At 43.3% G+C, this 22,726-nt stretch overlaps 3 long non-coding RNA genes across 3 annotated transcripts; 1 reads left to right on the top strand and 2 right to left on the bottom strand.

The window, feature by feature from the left end:
• The first annotated feature begins 5,819 nt into the window (after window positions 1-5,819).
• LOC112960049 lies at window positions 5,820-6,743 on the top strand. The gene is made up of 2 exons (XR_003251703.1): window positions 5,820-5,924; window positions 6,650-6,743. It is a non-coding gene; the product is annotated as an uncharacterized LOC112960049 (long non-coding RNA).
• A 1,742-nt stretch (window positions 6,744-8,485) lies between these two features.
• LOC112960047 lies at window positions 8,486-19,607 on the bottom strand. Its single transcript, XR_003251701.1, has 2 exons — window positions 19,370-19,607; window positions 8,486-8,880 (listed from the first exon to the last, which is right to left on the bottom strand). It is a non-coding gene; the product is annotated as an uncharacterized LOC112960047 (long non-coding RNA).
• LOC112960048 lies at window positions 11,751-16,403 on the bottom strand. The gene is made up of 2 exons (XR_003251702.1): window positions 16,251-16,403; window positions 11,751-11,919 (listed from the first exon to the last, which is right to left on the bottom strand). It is a non-coding gene; the product is annotated as an uncharacterized LOC112960048 (long non-coding RNA).
• Window positions 19,608-22,726: the final 3,119 nt, after the last annotated feature.

The following is a 22,726-nucleotide window of genomic DNA, read 5'->3' as shown; positions in this document are numbered from 1 at the left end:
CGCCTCCCTACAGTAATTTCCCTGGCTCAGGACCCACTTTGTCCTCTGTGTTCGCTCTGAGTTGTTTTGGGATTGGTCACACAGCTCCCCGAAAACTTCTGTGTGGGCGAGACTTATGAGTAAGTGAACTGGAATGAATATTCAAACTGAGATCAGCGAAACAGCCAGTGTCACTTCTCGACACCTGCTCTGCTCTCAGGAGGTGCAGCGAGGGCTCCACCAGAGGAGCCAGCAGGTGTGGAAGGAGAGCCTAAATCCCTATGAGCAGCTTAGGAGCTCTGCTGTGCGTCCTGACTCAACAGACATCTTCACCTAAACTCACAGCCTTGTCCAAGGAAGCATCAGGAGCCAGTGAACACTTGCTCCAAAGCAGACCTCCACAGTGGAAGGCCATGTCCCAGTGTTACCTTTGGCGGTCATGCCAAAGGCCTGTTGTTAGCAGCATGGACAATCTGTCCCCACGCTCTGCAACCTGGAGCCTCTGCATTGATGCAGGAGTTTGGTGACCAGCACTGCAGCCCATCACCATTGCAGCTCAACACTGCGCTGAGGGGGCCACATCTTTCCATCGGCGTGGGCAAAGCTGACTTGAACCTTGCTACGTAAACCCTCTACGTGTCCATACTACTGCACCAGCAATGAACTGTATGGTTCCCTGACTCTGAGCTCCATGCAAGGTAGATGGGACAGAAGGACTTGAGCCATTTTGAATTTGTTGGATCCTGGATCTATCACAGGTTCATGTAAGCCCCCTCAAAAATCTATTCAACCAAGGCAAACTAGCATGCAGCTTGTTCCTCTAGCCCCAGAGCAGCTACCTAGCAACTAAGTATTGCAGCTTGTCCTTGGGGAAGATGAGGCCGTTTTGCTATTTAGATCTATGGCAGTAGACAAGTCCTGTTGCCTATGAGATATTTGAGAGGCATCTTCAAGGCTTCGCAGTATCACCACACTGAACTTTAGGTCAGTTGGAATTAGCTTCATTGCCTCAGTACTATTCCTCCATGTCTGGCTCAGTGTTGTCCCCTGTATCCCCTGGACTAATTATGATGTCTGAAAATAAATGGGTGGGACAAGTTGTGCCAGTGTCTGGAGTTAAACAGCACATGGACATTTGTGTGAAAGTGTGAGCCAGGATGTTTGTGTTCATTCTCCCAGTTCTTTCAGCAAAATGATTTTATAAATAATCAGCCCTTAATTGTGTGATTCCAGTTAATGCAGAGGGAGTTAATTAACATCTGGAACAAGTTTCCTGGCCCAAGCTATTAGCTGTGTTCAGTGCAGAATTCAAACAATGTACGGAGTGAGGCCTATAGCCAAATGACTTTGTACATAGCTGCAATGAGAAATAACTAAAGATGGATGGGGTTTTACAGCGGCACCAAGATAATGTCCATTTTTGGTAAACAGATATAGGCTGAGTCAAGTCATGGGTGTTATACCCGTCCAAAAGGCATAAAGAATAGGCATTACCTCTTACTTTATCTCCTCTCTTTAAATTCTCTATTGTGGTATCCCAACTTTGTGTCCAAAAGTCATCTGAATCAGTGATTCTGCATTTTCACAGCTGAGGGACAAAAAATATTAAGTCAATGTAAAGTTAATATAAAGTCCAGGACTTTTGTGCATAGGACAGGAGATAATATTAGCAAAAGGAAGAATCTACTGTGTAGGATTCATGGAGCAGAGTGCCAGGTCTGCACACCAGGCTGTTGGTGCCACCTAAACACCTCCCTGTCCCAAAGGGAAATACTGCAGCATCCTAGTGATGACAGAATTACATGACTTTGCAAGCCAGGGAAAAGCCATTGGCTTGGTTGGGTGGAATGTATGACAAAACTTTTTTTGATCAATAATTATAAACTAGGAGTAGCTGTGAGAAATATCTTTTCATTCTGGAAACCCTTTTCTCCTGTTTTTCAATACCAAAGCATATTGTATAGCTCCAGAAACCGGATTTGCATATGTCTTTGAGCCTTTGCTTCAATCTCTTCCTAGGGCAGGGATCATCTACCTGAGACAGTTCATATAGTTCTTGTATTACCACCCCTAATGTGGTGGATTGTTGCTAAAGGTTTCTTACACTCACTCCTGTTCCAGCAGAACTTGTGTTGTGTTTTATGCATGAGTTTCTCACCGCTGCACTGAGGAAGCATGCGGATGAGGAATGCCTCTCCAAGCGATCCCGCAGCTAGGAAGCATAAACAAATCTTGCTGAGTACCAGCAGAGAACTGCAGGGTGCAGGTTTTATTTCCATGAGGTTCTACAGAAAAGCACTAAAGAAAAGCAGGAAGGGAGTTCTGCTGATAGACATCATGGAAGCAGAGAGAAATTGGTCGTAAAGGGGGTGGACAGTGTGGCAGAATTCATCTTTCCTGCGATTGATGATCACTGAGTTGAAAATCAGAAGGTAGAGCCCTATGCCATGGAAACAATGGCTTTGGAGAACTTGAGGAATTCTCCTTATCCCTTATCCTTGCCTTTGGGGAAGTAATCCCACCCTCACTGCCCTGTCCTCTTTATCTGGCAGAGCTACAGGTCTTGTAAAAAGAAGGAAGCAATTCCCTGATGGAATAGGCAAACACAGAGGATCTGATTCAGAGCCTGCTGAAGGACACCGGTTCCTTCCCCAAGTTCAAAATGTTTGGGAGCCAGCTCTGGCTCCAAAGGTGATGAGGAAGCAGGACACACGCTGTGTCCTCCAGTGCTCTCTGGGATGATTCCATTAACACGTCTCCCAGGACCCTGGGCAGTGCTGCTCTCCCCAGGCCTCGACATGGAGGCACTGCCGTTACTCTGCGAGCAGAGAGGTATCAAATTCATCTCTCTCTGGATTTATGACAAGCCTGCATTTCACATGCACTTTTCTTAATCTGTGTCATAATTAGAAACATTGCTAATAACTTTTTAATATCAACGTTTAAAAAAAATCAGGCAAATCTTTCACAGCATTTTTTATTGCCCATTTACAATCTCTAATCAAATGGTTTATGGCTCTGTGTTTTGGAAATACACAACATAAGAAAATAGTAGCCTTGTGGAATTATGCTTTTAGGATAATGACAGGGATGAATTACAATTCTTTCAGTTAAACTGTAATGGCTGCACAGATGCTAGGAAAAAAACTATTGTGCAACATGTTCTGATACCATTAATGTGGCACCTGCTAAATCCACCAGAGTCTGTTCAAGGCTTTGTTAGCTTTTTGTTATGAATATTATTTTCAGGGTTTGTCACTGAACCATGAACATTCACTTGGGGATAAGATTTCAGTATACGGGCCTTAAAAAAAAATAATTGAGAAATACTCAACCATTTTGCATGTGTGCATTTCAGAAGACAGATTGTGAGGTATAGTTTTCTGATCTTGTAGGACTCCAAAATGGTTCACATTCTTCTCAAGACCTAGGTGGACTTAAAGAAGAATTTAGTGGAATTTACAGAGCTGGAAACTAAATCCTCTAGGCTACCGTTGGCTATCAGGAAATAATAACATTTATCCATAGATGAGATGCAAAACTGATATCAATGCCAGGGGCATCTCCATGTGCCTTTCCAAGCTGCCCCTGCAGGGGCCACCCACGGGTGCTCCTCAAGGACACCAACCAGAGGTGGGAAATATGGCTGAGAGTCACTGCGTGAGTCCCTGTAGAGACTGGAGCTAACTACTGGTAATAAAATGTGCTGACGGATGGACGTGATAGATGCGATGGACAAGGGCTGAGCCAACTGTGCTCACCACAGCAAGCCATGACAGTAATTGAGGTAAATAATATTGCTAACTGAATGGCACTGCATAAATTTGCTTCAATTCCCTTTATAGGACGTTTTAGCTACTATACACTACCAGTAACAATATGAGGCTTTTGATCAAAATATATTCCGTGGCTCTCTTGTTAAGGCAATCTTTATAAATAAAGCAGTGAGGAACTGAATAAAAAGCACTAACAGACTGTAAAATCAGAGCAAACTAGCCTGGTTCTCTTTCCTCTACGTTGCTATAAATTAGAAGAAACACTTTTTTGTGCTATTTGCTGAAGTAAAATATCTCCAAATACAAGAAACACTGCTAATAATCAAAGTTGGTATTTATTCACGTCTCAAGGATCACAATTTTTAGAGGGGTAAAATTTCCTGAACCTATAGCCTAACCTTTTCTTTAGTTCAAACCTTTTCACTCCACTGGACAGAGCATGAATGAAAATAAGACATAGGATATTTCATTCTCTGCCACTGAATCTGCTCCATCCTGCTCTGTATTAAAGGCCTGTTCATGCCTTGGGCATCTGTAGCTGACCCTTTGTATTAAGACCTCCTCTGCAGTGGAGTCCTCATGCATATGCCCATTGATGTATTTTAGAGTAAAGATAATTTCGTGTTTTGGGTGTCTGCTCTGGCTTCATATTCCACAGAAACACCACTGGTATCTAGTTTTTTATTTTCATGCCTGTATTTCCTCCTATTCCCTGCTATTTTATATTGTCATATTCCAGAGAAAGGGCTTTCTTACGGCTATCTTTGTCAAAACCCCAGGAGCCACTTAAACATCTCTTTAAAGGGCTCTCTGTCCCTTGGGTGAATTTCCTCCTAATTGCATCCTTTAACTCCAAAAGCGGTTTGGGGACACACTTTCTATGAAAGATGCTGCAGACAACAAAGTTGCCTTGCTAGTGTTTGTGATTTTCTATTTCTATCCAGGTAAGTCTCTGCACACCAATTTGCTTTCTCTTTTCCAATACCATCTCCTCCTGGGGCTAGTTCCTGGGACAGAGCTCTCTTCAAATAATTTAATTATCATGTGGCACACACCTTTTTAGTTCCCCCTGAAATAGTGTGTGATGTCTTTGGTTTACATCACTTGTTGGAAAACACTCCAAAGCATTGAAAAACTATTAAATCGGAGCAGTATTGGATGCCAGCACACAGGGCTATTAGTCTAATTCATCCTTTAGATCAAAGCCCACACAGGCAGCTCTCCTGCCTACAGCTATTTTCCTTTTACTTTCCTGCTTGACAGTAGTCCCTCATATCCTTCTGTTCTGCTCGCTTTGAACATACACGTTTTCCTTTAGTCATGGAAGTATAATTTATGTCTATTATACTGTATTATAGATTGCAGATCAGCACAAGCGCGCGCTACCGCCTGGGACGCCTGTTTATTGTACGTTGGGGTTTCCGAAAATAAATAACTAAGACCTAATCCCTGCTGAGGTGGGGAGAGAAAATTAAGAAGATGGAGGACTTGGTTGGGGAGGGGAAAGGAGGGCTAAATTCTGCCCTCAAAGTTTAATTTACAAGTAGAGACTTTGCCGCGGGATTTATTAACCCCACATGGTGTGCGGCTGGGGCACGGCTGGTCCTGCTCCCGATCCTGATCCTGCCTGGACCACCCAGCGAGCGGCGCTCCTGGTGGGCACTACCGCTCCCGGAGATCCTGGTGCTGCTCCTCGTGCAGCGATCCCGGTGCCGTGAAGTTCCCGGTGTCGCTCCCGGTGTCAGTGCAATTCCCAGTGCTGGAGCTCCCAGTGCCGGTGCAGTACTCCCGGTGCCGGTGCTGCTACCAGTCCCGGTGCTGCTCCCGGTCAGCATTCCCAGTGCGGATCCCAGCGCCTGCGCTGCCGGTGCCACTCCCGGGTCAGGGCGGCACTGAGGGATGTCCTGATCTGGGAGCGCGTGTGCGCGGAAGGGGGAGGACATGAGAGGGGGGGAGAGAGAGGGAAGGAGACGGGCAGAGGGGAGGGAAGGAGGGAGGAGGGAGCGCTGGAAACATCCCTCGGCCGCGCTCACTCCGCGGAAGCTGCGCGAGGAGCAGGAAGATGTTCGACAGCTCGCAGTACCCCTACAACTGCTTCAACTACGACGGCGATGAGTACCCAACCTGTAGCTCGGACGAAGAGAAAAAATTCACGAGGCCGGCGTACAGGTAAGGGGAAGTTTTCCGCAGCCCCATTCCCTGCGGAGCCGTCAGTGGCAGGGAAAGCCCCTTGGCGGTGGTGGGGACCCCCTCCAATCCAGGCAGGGGGTGGTGGTGCTGGTGGGAGGATTTTGCCCCTTTCTTGCCCGATGTGTTCAGGTGTCGCTTCCTGCCCCGCGGGGTGACAGCAGCACCCGTGTGCCACACGGTGCCGAGCCATCAGTGCTCACTGCCTGCTCTTCGGAGCCCCGGAGAAAGGGGGACACGCAGGTGCTGTGGGAGGCACCGACACGGGACACAGCAGGTGGCTGCAGCCACGGCCCGGGGCCTGCCCCTGTCCCAGGGCTGGCATCTCTGAGCCGGCTCCAACTCTCCAGAGCCTGCAAGTTCAGGGAAAGTTTTCTGATAGGATCTGAGATGCGAGGGACCTTTCCTTACTCTTCCCGTGTCTAAGCCCTTGCATGAGGTTGCGCATCTGTGTGGGATCTGGTGCTCTGCAATGACACCCGCGTTTCACGCTGCCCGATGGCATGGGACAAGCACCAGCGGTGCAGAGCCCATCGTGTCTGCCGGGGTCAGGATGCAGGTTCACATGGGCATCTCTCATATGCACATATGATCCTCATCACATGAGTCCTCATTATCTGAGGATATGATAGATGACAATATTATACTATCTTCATTATTATCTGCGTATAGGGCAATGGTGTAACAGCCAGTTTTCCTTTTTTCAGCTACATTGCCTTAATTGCAATGGCCATCCAGCAAAGTCCATCAAATAAAGTCACCCTCTCTGGCATTTATGACTTTATAATGAAGAAATTTCCTTACTACAGATCAAATCAAAGAGCCTGGCAGAACTCCATCCGACATAACTTATCACTTAATAGTTGTTTTGTAAAGGTAAGCTCAGTACTATATATTTACATATACATTGTGCATAGATAAAAAAAAAATGCAGGAATAATCTCATCACTGGGGAAAAAAGGAAATAAACAGCTGAGCTAAAATCTAAGTTGTCATTCATAAATATAAAGAATATGTCCTTGTCTGATGCGTGCTAATAGATAACAAACTGAAGAGGCTGGAGTTTACATCCTATTCTTATAACGACAGAGAATAGGCTTAAAAGCCTTGTCATTGGTGTTTACACCATTCCTGAATGTAAATGAATGCAGATGTTAAGCAGCAGCATCTGTAACACATACAAATACCGAACTGCTTTTAAATAAATACAGGTTCCCAGAACAGAAGGGAATGAGAAGGGGAAAGGAAACTATTGGAGCTTTGCAACGGGATGCGAGTCCATGCTGGATCTCTTTGAAAATGGGAATTACAGGCGAAGACGGAGGAGGAGAAATATGAAAAGGGAACATAAGGAGCAGAGACCAGGCAGAGGGAAAAGTCCTTCATCCCCTGATACGCCTTCTACGGACTCTGGTTTAAACAATGTTTTCTCCTCTGAAAGCAAACATGAAAGAATTGAATCAGGACCAAGGCTATTGGAGCCTCATGGGTTTGCTCCAAACACTACAACCACCCAGCAGAGTCTCAGCAATTCCTCCTTAGGAAAATCGGATTCTGAAATTAAATTTAGCATCGATTACATTCTTTCAGCTCCTGACCCTCTGCCTGTTCTGAGATCTCAGTATAATATACAGGAAAATAAATATCATCTACTGGAGGCCCAGCAAATTAATCTGCAGTTCTGGACAATGTGATGCTATTTATCTGCAGTAACCAAGTTGCAATGTATGCAGCAGCCTCACATCACTGAAAATCAACCATCTGCCTTCTCTTCTTCCTTGCAAGTAGTATTCAGAAATGGTTATCAATCCACCAGCTGATCTCATCTCCACCAAAAGAACTTTGCTAAGGTTAAAGTATAAATAACAGTTATCAACACCAGTTTTCCCTATGCTGAAATACATGAAATTCTAGCATTGTTTTCTGACCTATCCTGGACTTCATTCAACATCACACGGGTTTCTTTTCTCAGGCAGACTCCAACCGAAAAGAGACTTCTTTATCACTCATTGCTTTATTAAAGGCAAAGTGGATTTGATTCCACTTTCACTGGTGGGAATTAGGATTAATTCCACTGAAGTATATAGGTCAGAACTTAAACTGATCTACAACAGTGTAATTCTGTGGATATACACTGGCTGAGAATGTAGAAGGTTGGCAGGTGGCTTTGCTTTCTTAAAAGGAATCACAGAAAACCACTTGGTCTTCCCTTAATTTTGATTTTAGCACCCTGCCTCAACCACGTAGCATTAATCTGTCATTCATTGGTGAATATACTTATTAACAGCTGTTGAAGTTGCATTTTGTTGATATACAGGAGAGAGTGGTTTACACTGTTGAAGTGAAGCTATATTCAAAATTATCCCAAGAAATCAAATCGCAAGGCTGCTAAACTCCAGGACATGAATAATGTGACAGAGGCATAAGGACTCCTAATGCTCTCCCTTTATATTATCAGAAAGCTTCCTGAGATGCTGCAGGAAAGTCCTTGAATATATTTCATTTAGCAAGTACAAAGGGAGAAAAAGCCTCGCAAGAACCTGTATCTAGTGCCATCCAAAGCCAGAAGTCTGTCTACCTGCTTTGAGACAAGTTGTATATTCCTATTAAATAGATTTTTATTGATCCTTCCGGCAAGCAATCACCAAAGTGGTACTTGATACAATTTCAGCAAAGCTAGTGAGGTTTATAATCTACAGATAGCAGTGCTAGCTCACGAGCTCCATTCCTAATGAAAGCCCTTTCCTTACCATGTCCAGGGTAGCCAGGCATTTCGGAAGCGACCTTTATGGACAATGATGAACTGTAACCAGCATTTAAGAACTTGCTTTTATATTACTTGATGTTCGCCATGAATCACTTCCAGGATCTAACGGCAACAGGAGTAGAGTCTCCACAAAATCTTCTTTTTTGGCTTGGCTACTGTAGACTTCACCAACTGCAGATAAAAGGAAAAAAAAAAAACAAGGATTCTGGTGGTTTTAAGCAATTATATATAGAGAGAGATAAAATTATCTTTGCAACATGAACTGAAGGTAAAAGAAGGTATATGAGATAAGATTAAGCAAAACTGTGCTAGAGGTATGCTCAGGCATGACTTGAATTTTTATGCAGAAGCTTTGACATTTCATTAAGTTATTTTACATTGTGACTAATATATACTGTACATTTATACTATATAGTCTTATATATTGTTACTGAGAAAGGAAGCAATATCACTGCACTTATATGTTGTAAAAATGCATGATGTATGTTGTCGTGATGTTAAAAGTACTGCCATGTACTTAAAAATTCACCATCAGCACTATTTCACACAGATTGGTAATAAATGCTCATTTCTTTGGAAAACTATAACACTTGGCATCTTCAGGTATTTCCATAGCATGCAAAATTCTTTATTTTTTCTTTTTCAAAGAGAAAACATGAAAAATCATGTCAAACTTGGGTCACTGCATGTCTTCCAAACTTCCAGAGGATTAATTCCTATGGCCAAATTCTGCCCTCAGATAAGAGCTTTCAATTAGCTGTGAATCAATAGCTATTTTGTGCTATTGTCTGAAAACAAAATTTGGCTCATTAGATGTGATTGATCTGCTGTTTACACTGGTGTTAAAAGAGAAGAAAACCTCTGGAATCTCTGGGCAGAGGGATTCTCCTTTGGAGAGGGAAGAGCATTTGCTCCTTTCGTATTTATAGGCAGTACTATAGGTGTGGGAGAGCATGGCTTCATTTAGTGCTTCACTGTATGCATGCACTCACACGCAGGCTGGAATATGTGCATCTCTAGCTTCCTCTCTACATTGAGATATTCATGCTTTATATGCAGACTTTTTGCTGGTTGTTTTAAACATGGCAATGCTGCTGTTAGCCTGATAGTTATAGTAAATACCTGCAGAATATTTAAAATATATATTTTTTGCTGTGAAATGTGCAAGTATGCCTCTTTCTGTGTGCTCTTCGTTAAAGCTGGTAGCAAAGATAACTAAAGGGCGACAAAAGTTTCTACCAAGCAGACTTTTTTCTACTCACACCAGGTGAGTGCATTAGGCTAGCTGCTACTGAGACCAAAGGAGATGCATTTATGGCTACTAATATAGGATAAATAAACATGTTAGGAGAGACAGAACTAACCCTGTGTGGATTTACAGCAGAGATCTAAAGCCATTCCAGTAAGATGAATTAATATTCACAAATAACCATTTCATTTGCTTGCAGTGAAGTGCCTGCTGGGAGACACTGTTTTACTTGAATTTCCCTAACATATAATCAAAGGAATTTGTGTACAAATAGGTGTTAACATTTGTTTTGCAAAGGATATCAATCATATTTCAAAAAAATGGAGGGACATATTTCAATTTGCCCAGTATATTATACTCTGACGACTCCAGAAAGGTTTCCAGCACTTAAAGTGAATGGCATTTAATATAGAACAACATAACAGGGGTGAGGGCTAGACGTGACCTTATTCAAATGTCGTAGCCATTACAAAGCCATTCCCAATGTAATTATAATTAAATACTTTATGCCTTTCTTGCAAATCCTCTGATCGATCATTGATATTAACATTAATATTGTATTACCCCCGAGCAAATGTCTCCCATACAAGTGTTATGGATCACCAGGTTTCCATTAAGAAAGTTGTGAGCCATTGCCGTATGCTGGTCGTGGATAAATTTACGTAAATTACCTTTTCTTGGGGAAGGGAGAAAAAAGTCCAGGACCTTTTTCTTTTTCCCTTTTTTCTAAATCTTGGTACACTGAGGCTGGTGCTGTTTCTGCAGCTCCATCACAGCCTGTCAGCCAGCTCTGCACACCCAGAATCAAGGAGAAGGATCTCAGTGACTACTCTGTATGTGTAACCGGCACAGCTGAAGCTTGGCAGCTGGGTTAAAAGCTAAGCTGATGTGCAGAGACCAGGGCAGAATCTGTCTCTCTTCTCTGATGTGGGCTGGGCAAGGACACAGCAGTCTCCACACCTTGACCAAACAGCGCTGGCTGGGGCAAACATAGCTGCCAAAATGAGACCTGCTTTAAGTCAGGTCTATAGGGAGGCCATCCTGCAGAACAGGGGCATGATGTCCCCAACATCCCCCCACACTTGAGCTCTGGTGTGAGAAGGAAGTGAGCCCACGTGCTTGCACACTGCCACAGTGAATGGGATCACAGTCATCCCTACTGGCTGCGCAATACAAACGTATGTCCCAGATCCCAGACCCAAGCTGCATGGAAATCCTGCAGGGTTAATTCCAGTTGGCCTCTCCATCTCCAGTTCCTCTGGGGCATATTCTCCTCTTTTTTTTTTTTGTGCTGGTATAAATCCTTGTAAATCCATTAACTTTGGTACAATTGCTATTGGAATTGAAATAGTATATGTACAACTGAACTTTCCATATAATACTTAATGTCTCTTGCCCTACAGTGCACTGAACAGTGACAGCAACGCATCTCCTATATGGTGCTCTCAGAACAACCAAAGGGCCTAGCTCCTTATTTTGCCTTGGCATCCAGCTACCAGTTGCTTTTTCCAGACCATGGGTACTGCATGTACTGCAAGACACAAAGAAACTCATACATATCCTCTGCCTCTGTTATACTGAGAATGTCTTATTGCTCTTAGGCTCATTAAATTAAAGAGCAGGGTAGGTCCAAGCCTATAGAAGTTGCACTGAATTATTTTTACCAAGGGAGCTAACATAAAATAACAAAGTAAATTGTGCTTCCTTCCACTCTAACTACAAGGGTTGAAGGCAAATCCAACTGTGAGAAACTTGCCTGAGAAAGAACTGCAGGATTTATCCCACTGTGAAATCCAGCTGTTAATTCAAACAGAAGGGATGGACCTGACTAGATAGGCCAACTGGCTTCTTTCCATCCTGAAGTCCACTGTGTTCCACAAGTCCCTAAATTTATAGTTGTGAAGGTCTTCCAAGGCCCGTAATGAAGTATGGCATGCAATATTTTTGTTATGGAATGCATACTGCAAAGGAAAAACAAGGTTTGAATTTATCTTTCAAATGAAGATTCTGGAATCTCTCAGGACAAACAGTCTAAATTAGGAATCAAAACATGCCGTGTTTCACCATAACTATGAAATTGAAAATAAGCACTCGCAGAGTCCTGTCAGAGTGAAAGAAGAGGTTGTGATATTCCCAGTTGACTTTCTCTTCATCATGAGTATTTCTATGTGTGCAGGAGGATGCAGTCTGCAGCATGGTCCATACCCTTCATTCTTTGAGGGCTGTCATTCTGCTCAAAAAGCTTTTGCCCTTCAAGACTGAGCTGCTGTCCCCCATTAGGTACAGGTACTTCAGGCTCATACTGTCTTCTCCTGCATTCAGCAGGATGCAAATAGGACACCAAAAATACTCTTTGACTTACCAGCCTGAGAGGTGCTTCTCAGTGCAGCTTTCTTGCTGCTAGGACTACACAAAACAGCTGCTCTGCATGAAAGCCAGGCCCACCTAGGTCTTTGTCTATCAGTGGCTCCAACTTAAATAAATAAATAATTTCCTGAAATGTGCACAGCTACAGCAATGCTGCTCTTCCCCTCAGCCATTTGAATCTTTTGTTACCACTAGCACTGCAATTGTCAATGAAAAAATCCTGGCCTTACAGCCCCACATACGTGACTAACTGCCTCCCTGAAGCTGTAGTTTCCATGGCTGCTTATGGTGAAAAACTGTGATGTTTTTCTTTGTCCAGTAAAAAAGACAGGATAGAATCAACTTTCCTCTTAAGCCCAAAGGCTCCACTGACCATTAGCCATCTGTCCCAAGCAGATCTGCTGTGGCTGAAAGTCCTTCTGAGGTTTCATACCACAGATATTTATTTCTACACCAGAATTGCTCCCCATCATCCCCTCTATACTGCGCTAGTATTGACTGCAGCTAGACTGCTGCTGCCACCCTCCCCTCCCAGCACAGTCTATCTGAGCCCGAGAAAAGGAACCACTTCCCACTAGCAGCGAATGCAGAAAATAAGAGGTGCAATGAGCTGTGTTTTGCAGTTCTCTCTCAGACTTTGTAGGCTGGGGGCTATATGAGCAATTCCTGCATCCTGGGAGGCATTTTGGTGTAATCATGCCATAATATCACTTTGCACTGGGCCATCTGGGACCAACTTCCAGGGTCAAAGCCTGACTCTTGTGAAATGAATGGGGTTTTGCCATTGGGCTCAAGGGATCCAAGCCTCCGTTACCAAGATTAATCAGATCAAAGGCCATGTGAATAGCAAAGAAAATTAAATATCTTCCAGCAGTTATCTAGTGCCTTTTCAAGACCAAATAGCAGCAGAACTCCATAGGTTTCTTCAGCCTTGCCTTTCAGCCAGAAAAATACACCCTGTATTCAGTGGGAAATGAGTGCAAATAAGGAAGATGTTCCTCAGAGTCCAAGGCCTGAACATGACAGAACCAGATGTTGGTGTCTGGGTGAGATTCCTGCAGCAAAGATGTTTGCTTGCTGTTTGAGAGCACCTCTGCTCTGGGGCTGGTGCCTACAATGCAAAGAAACAACCAGAGCTAATGCCCAGATCCAGGACCTCAGATTTTCTTTCAGCAGGAATCTGCCCCAAGATCTGCTACAGTTTGGCAAAGGGATGACACTGTACTACTTTCTATTTTGTTTTGCTGTTGATGAAATTACAGGAAAACAAATATTTTCAAGATGATACATTGTGTATCCCTAACAAATACCAAAAGCATTTAATATAAACTCTGAACACATGGTTTGCTTTGTTGTTCTAAGTAACCATTTCCTTTTAACAAAATGAAAAGCTAGCTGTGCTGTGATGCTGCAGATTATAAATTAGCAGTTTTCATATGGTTCTGTGCAATTGTTTCTTGAAGAGCTTTAGGCTACTTCAGACAAAAATTTCAAATAAAATGTGAATTCATTGAACTGTAACTTGTGGTATTAGATTTATAATAAACAAAGGTAGGTCACATAATCATGTCACTGAAAACAGCATTAATAAAATTCAAGGAGCGACATTTTAATCCAGTTTAGGTTCTGATCCTAAAATCAAGAGGAAGTTTGACTCGTTCTCCTCAGAAACTTAGGTAAGCCCAGAGTGGACATGGGGAGGAGGCAGTAGTTCAAATAGGACTGCTGAGGTTGAGGGAAAGACAACAAATTTCCTGTCAGCTGGAGAAGAAATGGGATGGCTGGGATGGGGTAGTCAAGCAAAGAGATTGCAGCAGTCTTTCCTTCCAACATCCTCCTCATTTCATCTTCATGATCTTCATGTTCATTTTTAGACTATCTTTATCCACATTCAATGGAGCACTTAGGGACAAGCCCTCCAGGGCAGTAGATTGCTCAGAGCACCACAGTTTTCCCACCACAGCTACACAAGAGTCCTGAAAGTTGCTGGGGCCACCAAGGAGGAAGGGGATGCACAGGGGGCAGGTTGTCCCAGCAAGAACAAGGGTGAGGTCAATCACTTTTCTCCAAGTTCTACCTCTTTCCATCAGTAGCAAGAGCAAACTGGCTTCTCATCCTTCAAATAGGCAAGGGCAGAGGCTGCACTTGCCGTGAGGAAGCTTTGAGGCATCTTGAATAAATAGTCTTAAAGTATCTCCAGACTCTATTCAGGCATGTGGAAGAGGCAGAGCTATTGCTCTTTCAGAAAAGAACCCTCTGCTTTCAAAGACTCCTCATACCTGAGATGGGAAACATTTTCAGCAGGCAGATTCTCCCATGCTATAAGACCACCCAAGATGATCTTGGACATGTACTGCCCTCTGCCCAGTTTCACCCGACTTCTCATATGGGATATGGGATGGGAGACTTCCAGCAGCTCACTCTTCCCAGTCGGCTGCCCCATTGGTGACAGCAGAAGGGATGCAGGACTCTGGGAAAAGATGTGTGAGGAGCAGACTGCCTCACCAATGGCACTCACAGCCTGGATCTGGGTGCTCGCAGAATCAAACAACATACAGTTCTTTGCCAACAACTCCTAACTTTTGCTTTAGCAACAGCAGTAACATTTTGCACTATTGGAAATGGCCTGGGGTCATTTCAGACAGGCAGAGAAACATGCAGCCGCCTCCCATGGTTGGGGACAGACCACAACAGGGGTCACCTGCCTGGAAGAGCTGTGGTGGCAGCTTGGGGAGCCCTCACCAGTGGAGGAGTTCCTGCACCAAAACACATTCGCCTTAAACATGCTTTGCTGGGCAGATGTTTATATGAGAAAAGGTTCAGGTCTCCTTTTAATGGATGTTTTTTTAAACTGTGGCAGTTCTGGGCTACAGCATCGTAAAGCTGTAACTTGCTGCTTTCACCAGAAATCATTTTAGAGGGAACAAATTAGCGTGCCTACGCTTGCTTTCTTTACTACTCCCCTAAGCCTGGCTGAGTCTGAACCTTTTGCAACAGCAAGATTCAAAACTGGAGAGCAAAAACTACAACATGAGCCCCAAACCAAACCTAGTGTATTCCTACAAGGAATATTCCTGTTAGTAAGTGCTTTTTCTGGACTTTGGGCTTTGTGGAGATGTGTGCATGAACACAGCACATGCAAAATTGATAATGCAGGCCTAATTCTGGCTTGCAATTACTGAGGCTGAAGTTTAAAATTTTTTAAACTGTTGAACTCGCTAGCTAAGTGACTGTACAGCTACCAACATTGATTATCAGGCTTCCTGTTTCCTTGCTTGTGATCCAGTGATATCGACACACGGTACACAGAAACTGCAATCTGAACTACTAGTAGCAATAGCTAGAGGCAATTACAGAAGCACTATTTCTGGTGGTGGCACATGGACTCTTATTAGATTTAACTGTATTCCAATTGTAATACTTTCACTCAAGATTGCAGGAAATTCTTTTTTCAAATCACAATCAAGAAAATAGAAACATATATATATACACATATATATACGCCCTGTTGCTTCCGGAGGAGCCGGCAGCACCTGTAGGGACAGGGCTCCAGCAGGTGATTGAAGTGGGCTCTTTGAAGATTCTCTGTACCACCAGGATATTGGTTCAAATCCAAGGAATCCATCTAGAAGCTTAAAATAGCTTTTTGCTAGAGCAGATGCTCCTCGGATAAAAAAAATCTCCCAGAAAATCCATTCTAGCTCATCTAGTGATATTTCCAAGCCAGTTAGAAAGGGAGAATATTCCCTACTGCAGCAGCCTCAGCTGAAGGAGGAATTTGATTTTGCATTCAGAAGAACTTCTCAGGCTAAAATGAACTCTTTACTTAGTATTTGACTACAAACCTAGTCTCAGTGTCATCTGAAGTAATGATCCGTGACCACCCATTACGCAAAGTCTGAGGAAAAAAAAAAAAATGGCTTACCATGGATGGCAGCTTCTTGACAGGCCAACCTTTTCAGAAGAAAAGTTCAGCAGAACTGAGAAATCTTTTTTCTTTTCTCCTTGTCCATGTGATTTGCAGGAAAAAACTTCTACTAAGGAGCTCTGCCCTCTTCTACCCTTCAGAAGTCCTTAGGACTTTGTGTGTCACTACCCACCTAACCTGTAGCCAAAGTGAGCTGTGAGTGTGAATAAAGCAATTCAAACTGCATCACCCTTAAAGAGATCCTGCACCTGCAACCACTTCCGAAGGCATAAAGTGGCCTATAGTGGGACCAGGTGAGCTGTCAGTAGGACAGGAGATGGAGTTTCTGTCTCAATGCAATGCCAGATGTCTGTAGTTCAAGTGACTGTTTAGCTGTAACCAACTCTTACTTCTAAATTGAAGCTTAAAAAGGTGGATCTTCAGAAAATTGCATCTTTACAGGTCAGCAAGTAGGTTTGTCAAAATATGGTAAGAATGGTTCTTCTGAGTGAAATTTCTGTCCCTCAGAAAAGGGGCAAAGTAGAAATTTCACCTGCTACCACAAGGTGTTTAGGAAAAGTAAGACAAATTGAGAAGAGCCGCATGGAAATATCCAAACCTGGCAACTTTCTCAAAGCTCTTAGGCTCAAGCCCATCTTTGATCATGATGAAGAGGAAGAGAAGCCTATTTAGGATCTGCCTGTCATATCTTCTCAGTGGTGTGTGTGGAGCCAGACTGTGCTGTACTCTGCCAAGGGCCAATACAAAAGTTAGCAGGAAATTCATATTGATTAAATGTGCGTAATATGATGTTTGAAATGAAAAGAACCCAGTTAAGTGTCTTTCATCACTGGATGTATTTTGAGTTACATAATGCATTTCTTGTTAAAATAATCAGTCCTCAATCAGGCTACTTTGGAGGACTAGTTAGGTTATTTTAAGACAACATTATACTTTCTTCAGGAAAACTCTTTTCTGTTTAAATTATTTGCACAAAGTGATGCAGATAATTACTTAATGCTTTGTCATTATACTACATAATCCTTCATCATCTGAACAGGATTAATGGGAGCAGAGCTTGCCAAAACTACCTGTAATTTTTTCCCCCGGTATTTTCCATGCCAAAGACAGAACATCCCAGACAAAGAGGTATGCAAACTTCCTATTTTCTGCTTGCAAAGTGATCCAAGAATAAAATGTATTGCTTTAGCTGGGACTTTGGAACTGCTTTCTTGTCACCGCGGGTTTAATACATTACATTTTAGCCCAATCTAGCTCAAGTCAACTGATGCACCTCAGTCCTGGTACCTCTGTTGTTTACCCACATAAATCACTTTATGGAGGAGAATCAGGGCCTAAGACTTAATGGTTTGTTTTGTTTGTTTAAACATTAGCATCCACCAGCTGTGCCAAATAGATCTTTTTCATTAGTTGTTTGATCATGGTGGGAAAAGCTATTAATTTAGTCACTTCCCTGCAATGAGCTCTGGGGTTGCTACCAAGCCATGAACTGGTGAAAACAATAAATGCTAGACTGTATTAACTGTAAAGGTTAATCCATAAATCAAAGGGAAATGTCAGATGCCTTTTAACATTGATTGAGATGTAATTTGGTGTTGGTAGTGATATGTTTGTTACATAAATTCACAAATGCACTCAATTCCTGTGAGGAGTCTGGGTCTTTGTAACTTAAAATAAATTAAGTACTTTGTTTTATTTACATAACCATGTAAAGATAGATTACCTCATCCTGTTTTAGTTGCGATATATCACGGATTTAAAAATAAGTGAATTTTAATATCCTGCTCCTCTTCCCAGACATTTGGTTTGCTATGAAAATGAATACATTGTTGGTTTTGCTGAAACTATGCCATTACCTTAAATATGTTAAAGTGGGTATTCCTTTTAATTTCTGTTTTCAAATCATGTTTTTTAAATTACAGCCTAAGAATCAGCCTTTGTTTAAATATGCTCAGAAGTATAGAACATATTTTCTTCATTATAGATATATATTTAAATATATAACATAAAACAACAAATATGAGGAGGAAATGCCACAAATTAGATCAGAATGGAACACAGAAACCCATGTCAAAATAGCACAGAAATGATCATTACAGCCACTCACAAAAACATTTCTTTCTACTACTCTTCACAAGCAGAACGTGAGGCCAGAGAATTCTTAACTTGGTGCAAATGCGAAAGTGGTCACCAGACCCCAAAATAGAAACAAATAACTCAGGCCTTTCAAGCTTTATCTCCTCAAAAAAAAAAAAAAAAAAAAAGGAGGTTGCTGCAGAGCATGGGGAAAACAAGAAAACATCTCGCCGTGGTGTGCAAGCCGTGCAGGAATGCTAAGCCCCTGGGGACCGTCTGTTGGGGCTCCCCAAGCAAGGTCCTCAGAAAAGGACAGGGAAGGGAAGATGCAAGCGGAGATTAAGACCACCCTGACCTCCAACCAACTCCCACGGCTCGCGTCTCGGCAGCGGAAAAATGTCTTTGTAATCTGAGGCAATGCAGCCCAACATGAATCACACGTCCACTTGCAGGAAAAGCATTCTGAGAAACATTACAGCGTATTTTGCCGGGAAGAGCAAATCTTTATGCTAAAATGCATCCCTCTCTCTGCCAAAGCTCTGTCTAGAGCTTTCTATCACTGTTGGATTTTTCTCCTAATGTCAGATCAGTAGTCACAGATTTTTCAAATGTATTTACCTTGCTTATATATATAGTCCTCTAATCAAATGTTCAATGTGCCTCCTCTTCAGGGATGGAATAGTAATGAGTGTATAATGAGCTACGGCACAGGCACGAGTTCCCATGCCTTTTGCACTGCCTTCGACAACTCTGAAATCTTCAGAGTAGATCAGTGGAGCCCCACTGATTCGCAAGGCTATTGTCATTGGGAATAAACGAAATCATATTAATATTCACAAAGTCATTCGCTCTAGATGCTAATTGGATGGATTACAACATAAACTACAGAGACAAAGATGCAAAGGGATAAACCTTAGGGAAGTGAATAAAAAGTGTTGGATGTAAATGAACCTCTGAAAGCACCAACATTGGGGAGTTCTCCCCGCGCTCCTGCTGCCGCCCAGCTGGGAACACTGGAGACTAGTTCTCCTGTCACTTACCACAGTCATGTTCTTTCTCTGCTGGTCAGTGCTAACAGTAGGACAAAAGGGCAAAAATTCTTCAGGGCTTGAGGAGCCTGTCCAGCTTGGCACAGGAACACGCTGACAGAGGACCAAGCTGGGCCTCTGCACATGGTGGTGAGTTTGACAGGTCTCAGCCATGTGTCGTCTGACTTCCACGGCTCAGGATGATGAACAATTCCTTCCTGCTCCATCTTCATCTCCTCTACGACCGCAGCTGAAACCTTTCAATCCCTGTAAAGCACCAACGAAATTTTCAAGTTAAATTTTGCTGCTCTTTTATTCTTTTTTCCTTTTCTACTTTTTGGAAAACTGTTTCCTTGATCTATCCAGGACTAGATAGACAGATTCCTCCAGTAAGGATATGTACCCTATACTGCTAACATCCGAATGCTTGAAAAGAGAAGCAAAATGCACAACAAACCAGGCAGTCCATGATCTCCTCCTGTCCTTCTTACGCTGCACACCTGGAGTGATATGTCCTGCTTTGTTGAAGCTGCTCTGGTGTGACCTGGTTTAGTCGGTGCACAGCGCAGAGTTCCCTGTAGCAGCACTTACATAGAGCTGGCGCTGTGTAAGGTCACACATAAGAGTAATACTGGGCTTTACTGCAGTCACAAATTATGAATCCCTCCATCTAGCTTAATTACATTCTAGGTTAAAAGAAAAAAATAAGCAAAGAAAAAAGAAAACACAAAACTCTAAGTATAAAATTTCTGCAAAGAAAAGAGAAGAAAACATGCAGATACAGAATTTAGAAACACAGAGTATTGCTATTTCTGTTATTACTACTACTTTTTTAACCCTGTTCATGGGATAGTTGCATCAGATCTAAACTATTCATTAGGAATTAAAAACAAACAACTTGACTCTTTGGTCTTTTCCTTTTTTTTATTTTTTATTTATTTATTTATTTTTTTATTTGCAGCATCCTTGGGTGAAACAGTCTTTTCCTCCTATATTAAGTCTACAAAACAAACATTGGTCTAGGAAAAAATGCTGATTTAGTCACTGATTGGATGGAGATATTTAAGATATAACTCAGTGAGGTAGATTTTAGAAGATCCTCAGTCTATCTGCATCTTAACTTGCTCAAGGTCATGTGCCTTAGAGAGAGACCAGAACCATCAAAACCTGCTGGTGGGGAAACAAGTTTGACTCATTCTGGGTTTAGGACTTTCTTTGTCAGAGGGCAAGTCCAGTCCCATGTCCCTCTGATGGACTCATCACTCGGGACCTGCTTGAGGTGACAAACCTAAAGCCTCACTGATGTCCCCATCTGGGGCTGTTGAGCACATACAAGGGGCAGTTGCCACCAGTGGCTACAGGAGGGCAGCAGAGGAGAGGATCCCTGCAGCAATAACAGCCAGGCTGAGACAGACTCCCCCATTGTTTGGGGTCATCTGGTCTGCAAACTGTTTCACATGAGAAAATTAGATTATGCCAAACCAGCTTCTTTGGAGTACTATATTTTTTTAATCCAGCATTAAAGGGATGGAAATAACCATAAATCTGGAAGCAATCACCCACACATTGCTTAGAAATGCTGTGCCTCAGTGCAAGAGAAACAGACTACATCAGCGCTGATTGGCCTGGAGTATCTCTCCCCCCACGGCCCAGACAAGTTCAATGTTTCATTAATTAGGCGCTAACTATGGTTAAAATTAGGAGAGCTGCAAGGATCTCTTCTCCCCCTTCAGACTAATTCTCTGATTAAAAGCAGGACCCCTAATAGTGGCTTCAGGGTCACTCTGTGCTGCCAGTTTGAGGGAGGGCTTGGGGACAGCCTAGGGCAGAGCGTGTAGGGCAGAACGGGAAGGAAGGGCCAGTCTGCGGGGATGCCAAAGCAGGGGACCCAGAGGGCAGAGAGGGATGAAGGGGCCACCACTGTTAGCACGTCGTGAGGAACGGATGTGCACAGGACAGACGGGCCTTGTGGGAACTGCAGACCCCTTTGGACTGGATAAACCCCAGCTGTGCATGGGTAGAAAGTGGGCAAAACCCACGGTGGTCTCCAGAGAGCATCTCTGGAGGGTTTCCCAAGGACCCCCGCTCCGACGTCTGATTGTGATGGTACATGGAGGTGCTTGCAGCACCGCTCACCTGAGTGGCCCAGGCCCATGGCGCACCATGACCTGATGTCATGATGGCCAGCTGATGTCAAAGAAAGGGAGGGAAGAGCTGTTCCATAGATGCATCTGAAGCACTGTCAAGCTACAGTCTCCATCAGGAAACAGTGCTTGAAGCAAGACATTCTCCCAAGAAACAAAAGCAAACCTGGCCATCGAGGGCGCAGGGAATGGGAAGAGCCCCAGAAAAAAGAAAAAAAAAAAACCCACAATGGGGACATTCTGTAGTAACCACAAAACCCTGAGCTTTCTGGCGTATCCTGTTTTCCATAAATATTGGCCCCTCTCAAATGTAGAGCAGCCAAGAGCCGCTCGTTTGAATGCAGACTCTCTACTCAAGCGCTTTCATCAGCTATAAAGAAAGTTGCTGTGACAGACAATAACAAATATGAATTAATTGCGCTGAGGTGGGTTCTAGCACCTTGTTGCACACTACAAGCCTGACAGTGGCAGCAGAAAGGCAGCCCCGAGCAGAAGGATCTCATTAGGCCCCAGGAACAATGTGCAACGAGTGGCTGGGGAAAGGATGCAGCCTTGCCTGCCCTGCAGCACTTGAAATTTCAAGGCCAAGGCTTTATATTTTGAAAAAAAAGGTTAAAAGGTCTGCAATTTTTCTCCCATCCTTCCATCTACGCCAACACCTCTACATTTTGAGTTTACTTATCATCAGGGTTCTGAGAAGGAAGGATGAGTTGGAACATCTTTAGCCAGTTTTGCTCCCCATAAGGAAAGGAAAGCTGAGGTCATCTCATTATCGCTTGACTCCAGAAGCTGGGGCACTGTTAAACATCACATCCAGTGAGACTGGCACTAGCATCCAAATAGCTGGCAGGGCTACAAATGTCATATCCAGCTGGGAGAGCAGGGAAATGCTGCGACACCCCTTTGGGATGTGGTGGGATTTGGTTAGCAACATGCCCTCAGAAGGTGCTGATGGATAAATATCTATTAGCAAAGAGCACCTCAGCTTTAGCTTTCAGCATCACGGTGCCGCAGAATAACTTCCCAAAGCAGTAAATCAACATTATCTCAAGGAAAAAGGCTGCCCACCAGCCCTCCAGCAGGACTTCCTCCAGGCAGCAGGACGGCCAAAGAAAGTTGTGTGAGGAAACACTGTTCTCTGGCCAACCCTAAAAACAAAGATCAGTCTGATTTTGTAGTATATATATCCTGGAATCAAAAAAACAAACAAAAAAAACCACCACAA

Source organism: Nothoprocta perdicaria, unplaced genomic scaffold (genome assembly GCF_003342845.1).
Source record: "Nothoprocta perdicaria isolate Ctin4 unplaced genomic scaffold, notPer1 scaffold_12, whole genome shotgun sequence".
Classification (NCBI taxonomy): Eukaryota; Metazoa; Chordata; class Aves; order Tinamiformes; family Tinamidae; genus Nothoprocta; species Nothoprocta perdicaria.
Note: the sequence above shows the minus strand (reverse complement) of the source record. Positions and strands in the feature narration are given on the sequence as shown.